The sequence below is a fragment of the Astyanax mexicanus genome, chromosome 21, assembly GCF_023375975.1.
Source record: "Astyanax mexicanus isolate ESR-SI-001 chromosome 21, AstMex3_surface, whole genome shotgun sequence".
NCBI classification, from domain to species: Eukaryota; Metazoa; Chordata; class Actinopteri; order Characiformes; family Acestrorhamphidae; genus Astyanax; species Astyanax mexicanus.
In genome coordinates, this window is record NC_064428.1 from 18,649,336 (window position 1) to 18,659,189 (window position 9,854).

Consider the following 9,854-nt stretch of genomic DNA (forward strand, 5'->3'; position numbering starts at 1 on the left):
TGTGTATTTGGTCTGGCCCAATATTAAAAAGTCCTTCAAAATCACACTAGAACATCAGCTTTAAATTAAACTTTTTTGTGCCTTATGGATCGGTATGCCATGTTGCCAGTTAATTTTAAAGTATTAAATCAGCTTGGGCCAGGCTAATTCCAGGCTTTCCTTAAAGTAGAAGACTAGTACTCTTTAGATCATGTGTATTTGCTCTGGCCCAATATGAAAAAGTCTTTCAAAATCACACTGGAACATCAGCTTTACACAAAAAAAAATTGTGCATTATGGCTCGTTATACCATGTTGCCAGTTCATTTTAAAGTATGAAATCAGCTTGGGCCAGGCTAATTCCAGGTTTTCCTTAAAGTAGAAGACTAGTACTCTTTAGATCATGTGTATTTGGTCTGGCCCAAGATGAAAAAAGTCCTTCAAAATCACACTGGAACATCAGCTTTACATAAAACATTGTGCATTATGGCTCATTATACCATGTTGCCAGTTCATTTTAAAGTATAAAATCAGCTTGGGCCAGGGTAAGTCCAGGTTTTTCTTAAAGTAGAAGACTAGTACTCTTCAGATCATGTGTATTTGGTCTGGCCCAACATGAAAAAGTTCTTCAAAATCACACTAGAACATCAGCTTTATATTCAATTTTTTTGTGCATTATGGATCGTTATTCCATGTTGCCAGTTCATTTTAAAGTATAAAATCAGCTCGGGCCAGGCTATTTCCAGGCTTTCCTTAAAGTAGAAGACTAGTACTCTTTAGATTATGTGTATTTGGTCTGGCCCAAGATGAAAAATTCCTTCAAAATCACACTGGAACATCAGCTTTACATAAAAAAAATTGTGCATTATGGATCGGTATGCTATGTTGCCAGTTCATTTTAAAGTATAAAATCAGCTCGGGCCAGGCTAATTCCAGGTTTTCCTTAAAGTAGAAGACTAGTACTCTTCAGATCATGTGTATTTGTTCTGGCCCAAGATTAAAAAGTCCTTCAAAATCACACTAGAACATCAGCTTTATATTCAATTTTTTTGTGCATTATGGATCGGTAGGCCATGTTGCCAGTTAATTTTAAAGTATTAAATCAGCTTGGGCCAGGCTAATTCCAGGTTTTTCTTAAAGTAGAAGACTAGTACTCTTCAGATCATGTGTATTTGCTCTGGCCCAAGATTAAAAAGTCCTTCAAAATCACACTAGAACATCAGCTTTAAATTAAACTTTTTTGTGCCTTATGGATCGGTATGCCATGTTGCCAGTTAATTTTAAAGTATAAAATCAGCTTGGGCCAGGCTATTTCCAGGCTTTCCTTAAAGTAGAAGACTAGTACTCTTTAGATCATGTGTATTTGGTCTGGCCCAATATGAAAAAGTCCTTCAAAATCACACTGGAACATCAGCTTTACATAAAACATTGTGCATTATGGCTCATTATACCATGTTGCCAGTTCATTTTAAAGTATAAAATCAGCTCGGGCCAGGCTATTTCCAGGCTGTCCTTAAAGTAGAAGACTAGTACTCTTTAGATCATGTGTATTTGGTCTGGCCCAAGATGAAAAATTCCTTCAAAATCACACTGGAACATCAGCTTTACATAAAAAAATTGTGCATTATGGATCGGTATGCTATGTTGCCAGTTCATTTTAAAGTATAAAATCAGCTTGGGCCAGGCTAATTCCAGGTTTTCCTTAAAGTAGAAGACTAGTACTCTTTAGATCATGTGTATTTGTTCTGGCCCAAGATTAAAAAGTCCTTCAAAATCACACTAGAACATCAGCTTTATATTCAATTTTTTTGTGCATTATGGATCGTTATTCCATGTTGCCAGTTCATTTTAAAGTATAAAATCAGCTCGGGCCAGGCTAATTCCAGGTTTTCCTTAAAGTAGAAGACTATTACTCTTCAGATCATGTGTATTTGTTCTGGCCCAAGATTAAAAAGTCCTTCAAAATCACACTAGAACATCAGCTTTATATTCAATTTTTTTGTGCATTATGGATCGTTATTCCATGTTGCCAGTTCATTTTAAAGTATAAAATCAGCTTGGGCCAGGCTAATTCCAGGTTTTCCTTAAAGTAGAAGACTAGTACTCTTTAGATTATGTGTATTTGGTCTGGCCCAAGATGAAAAAGTCCTTCAAAATCACACTGGAACATCAGCTTTACATAAAAAAAATTGTGCATTATGGATCGGTATGCTATGTTGCCAGTTCATTTTAAAGTATAAAATCAGCTCGGGCCAGGCTAATTCCAGGTTTTCCTTAAAGTAGAAGACTAGTACTCTTCAGATCATGTGTATTTGTTCTGGCCCAAGATTAAAAAGTCCTTCAAAATCACACTAGAACATCAGCTTTATATTCAATTTTTTTGTGCATTATGGATCGTTATTCCATGTTGCCAGTTCATTTTAAAGTATAAAATCAGCTCGGGCCAGGCTAATTCCAGGTTTTCCTTAAAGTAGAAGACTATTACTCTTCAGATCATGTGTATTTGTTCTGGCCCAAGATTAAAAAGTCCTTCAAAATCACACTAGAACATCAGCTTTATATTCAATTTTTTTGTGCATTATGGATCGTTATTCCATGTTGCCAGTTCATTTTAAAGTATAAAATCAGCTTGGGCCAGGCTAATTCCAGGTTTTCCTTAAAGTAGAAGACTAGTACTCTTTAGATTATGTGTATTTGGTCTGGCCCAAGATGAAAAAGTCCTTCAAAATCACACTGGAACATCAGCTTTACATAAAAAAAATTGTGCATTATGGATCGGTATGCTATGTTGCCAGTTCATTTTAAAGTATAAAATCAGCTCGGGCCAGGCTAATTCCAGGTTTTCCTTAAAGTAGAAGACTAGTACTCTTCAGATCATGTGTATTTGGTCTGGCCCAAGATTAAAAAGTCCTTCAAAATCACACTAGAACATCAGCTTTATATTCAATTTTTTTGTGCATTATGGATCGGTAGGCCATGTTGCCAGTTAATTTTAAAGTATTAAATCAGCTTGGGCCAGGCTAATTCCAGGTTTTTCTTAAAGTAGAAGACTAGTACTCTTCAGATCATGTGTATTTGCTCTGGCCCAAGATTAAAAAGTCCTTCAAAATCACACTAGAACATCAGCTTTAAATTAAACTTTTTTGTGCCTTATGGATCGGTATGCCATGTTGCCAGTTAATTTTAAAGTATAAAATCAGCTTGGGCCAGGCTATTTCCAGGCTTTCCTTAAAGTAGAAGACTAGTACTCTTCAGATCATGTGTATTTGGTCTGGCCCAATATTAAAAAGTCCTTCAAAATCACACTAGAACATCAGCTTTAAATTAAACTTTTTTGTGCCTTATGGATCGGTATGCCATGTTGCCAGTTAATTTTAAAGTATTAAATCAGCTTGGGCCAGGCTAATTCCAGGCTTTCCTTAAAGTAGAAGACTAGTACTCTTTAGATCATGTGTATTTGCTCTGGCCCAATATGAAAAAGTCTTTCAAAATCACACTGGAACATCAGCTTTACACAAAAAAAAAATTGTGCATTATGGCTCGTTATACCATGTTGCCAGTTCATTTTAAAGTATGAAATCAGCTTGGGCCAGGCTAATTCCAGGTTTTCCTTAAAGTAGAAGACTAGTACTCTTTAGATCATGTGTATTTGGTCTGGCCCAAGATGAAAAAAGTCCTTCAAAATCACACTGGAACATCAGCTTTACATAAAACATTGTGCATTATGGCTCATTATACCATGTTGCCAGTTCATTTTAAAGTATAAAATCAGCTTGGGCCAGGGTAAGTCCAGGTTTTTCTTAAAGTAGAAGACTAGTACTCTTCAGATCATGTGTATTTGGTCTGGCCCAACATGAAAAAGTTCTTCAAAATCACACTAGAACATCAGCTTTATATTCAATTTTTTTGTGCATTATGGATCGGTAGGCCATGTTGCCAGTTCATTTTAAAGTATAAAATCAGCTCGGGCCAGGCTATTTCCAGGCTTTCCTTAAAGTAGAAGACTAGTACTCTTTAGATTATGTGTATTTGGTCTGGCCCAAGATGAAAAATTCCTTCAAAATCACACTGGAACATCAGCTTTACATAAAAAAAATTGTGCATTATGGATCGGTATGCTATGTTGCCAGTTCATTTTAAAGTATAAAATCAGCTCGGGCCAGGCTAATTCCAGGTTTTCCTTAAAGTAGAAGACTAGTACTCTTCAGATCATGTGTATTTGTTCTGGCCCAAGATTAAAAAGTCCTTCAAAATCACACTAGAACATCAGCTTTATATTCAATTTTTTTGTGCATTATGGATCGGTAGGCCATGTTGCCAGTTAATTTTAAAGTATTAAATCAGCTTGGGCCAGGCTAATTCCAGGTTTTTCTTAAAGTAGAAGACTAGTACTCTTCAGATCATGTGTATTTGCTCTGGCCCAAGATTAAAAAGTCCTTCAAAATCACACTAGAACATCAGCTTTAAATTAAACTTTTTTGTGCCTTATGGATCGGTATGCCATGTTGCCAGTTAATTTTAAAGTATAAAATCAGCTTGGGCCAGGCTATTTCCAGGCTTTCCTTAAAGTAGAAGACTAGTACTCTTTAGATCATGTGTATTTGGTCTGGCCCAATATGAAAAAGTCCTTCAAAATCACACTGGAACATCAGCTTTACATAAAACATTGTGCATTATGGCTCATTATACCATGTTGCCAGTTCATTTTAAAGTATAAAATCAGCTCGGGCCAGGCTATTTCCAGGCTGTCCTTAAAGTAGAAGACTAGTACTCTTTAGATCATGTGTATTTGGTCTGGCCCAATATGAAAAAGTCCTTCAAAATCACACTGGAACATCAGCTTTACATAAAACATTGTGCATTATGGCTCATTATACCATGTTGCCAGTTCATTTTAAAGTATAAAATCAGCTCGGGCCAGGCTATTTCCAGGCTGTCCTTAAAGTAGAAGACTAGTACTCTTTAGATCATGTGTATTTGGTCTGGCCCAAGATTAAAAAGTCCTTCAAAATCACACTGGAACATCAGCTTTACATAAAAAAATTGTGCATTATGGATCGGTATGCTATGTTGCCAGTTCATTTTAAAGTATAAAATCAGCTTGGGCCAGGCTAATTCCAGGTTTTCCTTAAAGTACAAGACTAGTACTCTTTAGATCATGTGTATTTGTTCTGGCCCAAGATTAAAAAGTCCTTCAAAATCACACTAGAACATCAGCTTTATATTCAATTTTTTTGTGCATTATGGATCGTTATTCCATGTTGCCAGTTCATTTTAAAGTATAAAATCACCTTGGGCCAGGCTAATTCCAGGTTTTTCTTAAAGTAGAAGACTAGTACTCTTTAGATCATGTGTATTTGGTCTGGCCCAATATGAAATATTCCTTCAAAATCACACTGGAACATCAGCTTTACATAAAAAAATTGTGCATTATGGATCGGTATGCTATGTTGCCAGTTCATTTTAAAGTATAAAATCAGCTCGGGCCAGGCTAATTCCAGGTTTTCCTTAAAGTAGAAGACTAGTACTCTTCAGATCATGTGTATTTGTTCTGGCCCAAGATTAAAAAGTCCTTCAAAATCACACTAGAACATCAGCTTTATATTCAATTTTTTTGTGCATTATGGATCGGTAGGCCATGTTGCCAGTTAATTTTAAAGTATTAAATCAGCTTGGGCCAGGCTAATTCCAGGTTTTTCTTAAAGTAGAAGACTAGTACTCTTCAGATCATGTGTATTTGCTCTGGCCCAAGATTAAAAAGTCCTTCAAAATCACACTAGAACATCAGCTTTAAATTAAACTTTTTTGTGCCTTATGGATCGGTATGCCATGTTGCCAGTTAATTTTAAAGTATAAAATCAGCTTGGGCCAGGCTATTTCCAGGCTTTCCTTAAAGTAGAAGACTAGTACTCTTTAGATCATGTGTATTTGGTCTGGCCCAATATGAAAAAGTCTTTCAAAATCACACTAGAACATCAGCTTTACATAAAAACAATTGTGCATTATGGATCGGTATTCCATGTTGCCAGTTAATTTTAAAGTATAAAATCAGCTCGGGCCAGGCTAATTCCAGGTTTTCCTTAAAGTAGAAGACTAGTACTCTTCAGATCATGTGTATTTGTTCTGGCCCAAGATTAAAAAGTCCTTCAAAATCACACTAGAACATCAGCTTTATATTCAATTTTTTTGTGCATTATGGATCGTTATTCCATGTTGCCAGTTAATTTTAAAGTATAAAATCAGCTCGGGCCAGGCTAATTCCAGGTTTTCCTTAAAGTAGAAGACTAGTACTCTTCAGATCATGTGTATTTGTTCTGGCCCAAGATTAAAAAGTCCTTCAAAATCACACTAGAACATCAGCTTTATATTCAATTTTTTTGTGCATTATGGATCGTTATTCCATGTTGCCAGTTCATTTTAAAGTATAAAATCAGCTCGGGCCAGGCTAATTCCAGGTTTTCCTTTAAGAAGAAGACTAGTACTCTTCAGATCATGTGTATTTGGTCTGGCCCAATATTAAAAAGTCCTTCAAAATCACACTAGAACATCAGCTTTAAATTAAACTTTTTTGTGCCTTATGGATCGGTATGCCATGTTGCCAGTTAATTTTAAAGTATAAAATCAGCTTGGGCCAGGCTATTTCCAGGCTTTCCTTAAAGTAGAAGACTAGTACTCTTTAGATCATGTGTATTTGGTCTGGCCCAATATGAAAAAGTCTTTCAAAATCACACTGGAACATCAGCTTTACACAAAAAAAAATTGTGCATTATGGCTCGTTATACCATGTTGCCAATTCATTTTAAAGTATGAAATCAGCTTGGGCCAGGCTAATTCCAGGTTTTCCTTAAAGTAGAAGACTAGTACTCTTTAGATCATGTGTATTTGGTCTGACCCAAGATGAAAAAAGTCCTTCAAAATCACACTGGAACATCAGCTTTACATAAAACATTGTGCATTATGGCTCATTATACCATGTTGCCAGTTCATTTTAAAGTATAAAATCAGCTTGGGCCAGGCTAATTCCAGGTTTTTCTTAAAGTAGAAGACTAGTACTCTTCAGATCATGTGTATTTGGTCTGGCCCAACATGAAAAAGTTCTTCAAAATCACACTGGAACATCAGCTTTATATTCAATTTTTTTGTGCATTATGGATCGTTATTCCATGTTGCCAGTTCATTTTAAAGTATAAAATCAGCTCGGGCCAGGCTATTTCCAGGCTTTCCTTAAAGTAGAAGACTAGTACTCTTTAGATTATGTGTATTTGGTCTGGCCCAAGATTAAAAAGTCCTTCAAAATCACACTGGAACATCAGCTTTACATAAAAAAATTGTGCATTATGGATCGGTATGCTATGTTGCCAGTTCATTTTAAAGTATAAAATCAGCGTGGGCCAGGCTAATTCCAGGTTTTCCTTAAAGTAGAAGACTATTACTCTTCAGATCATGTGTATTTGTTCTGGCCCAAGATTAAAAAGTCCTTCAAAATCACACTAGAACATCAGCTTTATATTAAATTGTTTTGTGCATTATGGATCGTTAATCCATGTTGCCAGTTCATTTTAAAGTATAAAATCACCTTGGGCCAGGCTAATTCCAGGTTTTTCTTAAAGTAGAAGACTAGTACTCTTCAGATCATGTGTATTTGTTCTGGCCCAAGATGAAAAAATCCTTCAAAATCACACTAGAACATCAGCTTTAAATTAAACTTTTTTGTGCATTATGGATCGGTATTCCATGTTGCCAGTTCATTTTAAAGTATAAAATCAGCTCGGGCCAGGCTAATTCCAGGTTTTCCTTAAAGTAGAAGACTAGTACTCTTTAGATCATGTGTATTTGGTCTGGCCCAATATGAAATATTCCTTCAAAATCACACTGGAACATCAGCTTTACATAAAAAAATTGTGCATTATGGATCGGTATGCTATGTTGCCAGTTCATTTTAAAGTATAAAATCAGCTCGGGCCAGGCTAATTCCATGTTTTCCTTAAAGTAGAAGACTAGTACTCTTCAGATCATGTGTATTTGTTCTGGCCCAAGATTAAAAAGTCCTTCAAAATCACACTAGAACATCAGCTTTATATTCAATTTTTTGTGCATTATGGATCGTTATTCCATGTTGCCAGTTCATTTTAAAGTATAAAATCAGCTCGGGCCAGGCTAATTCCAGGTTTTCCTTTAAGAAGAAGACTAGTAATCTTCAGATCATGTGTATTTGGTCTGGCCCAAGATTAAAAAGTCCTTCAAAATTACACTAGAACATCAGCTTTAAATTAAACTTTTTTGTGCCTTATGGATCGGTATGCCATGTTGCCAGTTAATTTTAAAGTATAAAATCAGCTTGGGCCAGGCTAATTCCAGGTTTTCCTTAAAGAAGAAGACTAGTACTCTTCAGATCATGTGTATTTGGTCTGGCCCAAGATGAAAAAGTCCTTCAAAATCACACTGGAACATCAGCTTTACATAAAAACAATTGTGCTTTATGGATCGGTATTCCATGTTGCCAGTTAATTTTAAAGTATAAAATCAGCTCGGGCCAGGCTAATTCCAGGTTTTCCTTAAAGAAGAAGACTAGTACTCTTTAGATCATGTGTATTTGGTCTGGCCCAACATGAAAAAGTTCTTCAAAATCACACTTGAACGTCTGCCTCATATTTTTTGAGCGCAATGGCTTTTAAAATATAATTTTATTAAATATATATTTAATTATTTATTGTAATATATAATTATAAATTCAGTAATTAAAATAAATATTTCACAATATACAAAATTACATTTAATACGATATTGTATATTTACATTGTTAATAAAGAGATGTACTGCTTTTCTTCATTCTATCTCCTTCAGTGTTGATCTGTGAGGTGTTTAATATAAACAGCGGGTGTTTGTGAACGCTTCCTTTAGTTCACGGTGCTTCAGTGAAGCTGCAGCTGCGAATATCAAACCAACTTCAGCCGGGGAATACGAGGCTGCGAATATCGAGCCAAACGAATCTGGAGCTGCGAATATCAAACCATAAATATTAAATCTTAAATCTTAAGTGTAGCTCTCTCCACAACAACACAGGCGCATTTCAGCTCTTACAAACGGGCGTTTTTTTTTTCTTGGACAAGTCTTTAAACGAGCAGTCATGCCAGGTTCACACTACACGACTTTCTAAATCGTTAGTCTTTGTGCTGTTCACACTACACAACTTTCTGAATTGTCAGCAGTTAAGTTGTTCACACTACACAACTTTCTAAAAAAAACAGGCTTTTTATTTTCTTGGACAAGTCTTTTGGCTTGGTTTTGTCCTTGTCTTTAAACGAGCAGTCATGCCAGGTTCACACTACACGATTTTCTGAATCGTCAGTAGTTGCGTTGTTCACAGTACACAACTTTCTGAATCGTCAGTAGTTGTGGTGTTCACATTACATGACTTTCTGAATCGTCAGTAGTTGCGTTGTTCGCAGTACACAACTTTCTGAATCGTCAGTAGTTGTGGTGTTCACATTACACAACTTTCTGAATCGTCAGTAGTTGTGGTGTTCACATTACATGGCTGCGTCCAGAAACCCCAAAAGTGTCTCCTTTTTCCTACCGATCCTCCTCCTCTCCTCCGTGACCCGGAAACTGATTTCGTGACGCCATCTTGCCGCCTGTCCAAATACCGTAGGAGACGAAAGAAGACGCTTAAAATCCACCTGTAGTAGGCTTCCAACGGAGGTTACATCAGTGTATCCTACTCCGGAAGACTTTTAAGAATTTTCCAATGACATCACTGCATCCACGCCCACAGAGCACGCGAAAATGGGGAAGACAACGCCCAAATATACGTCATAAACATATTAATTAACTAGGTTCCTTATCTAATTAAACAGCCAGTAAAGCAGTAATATA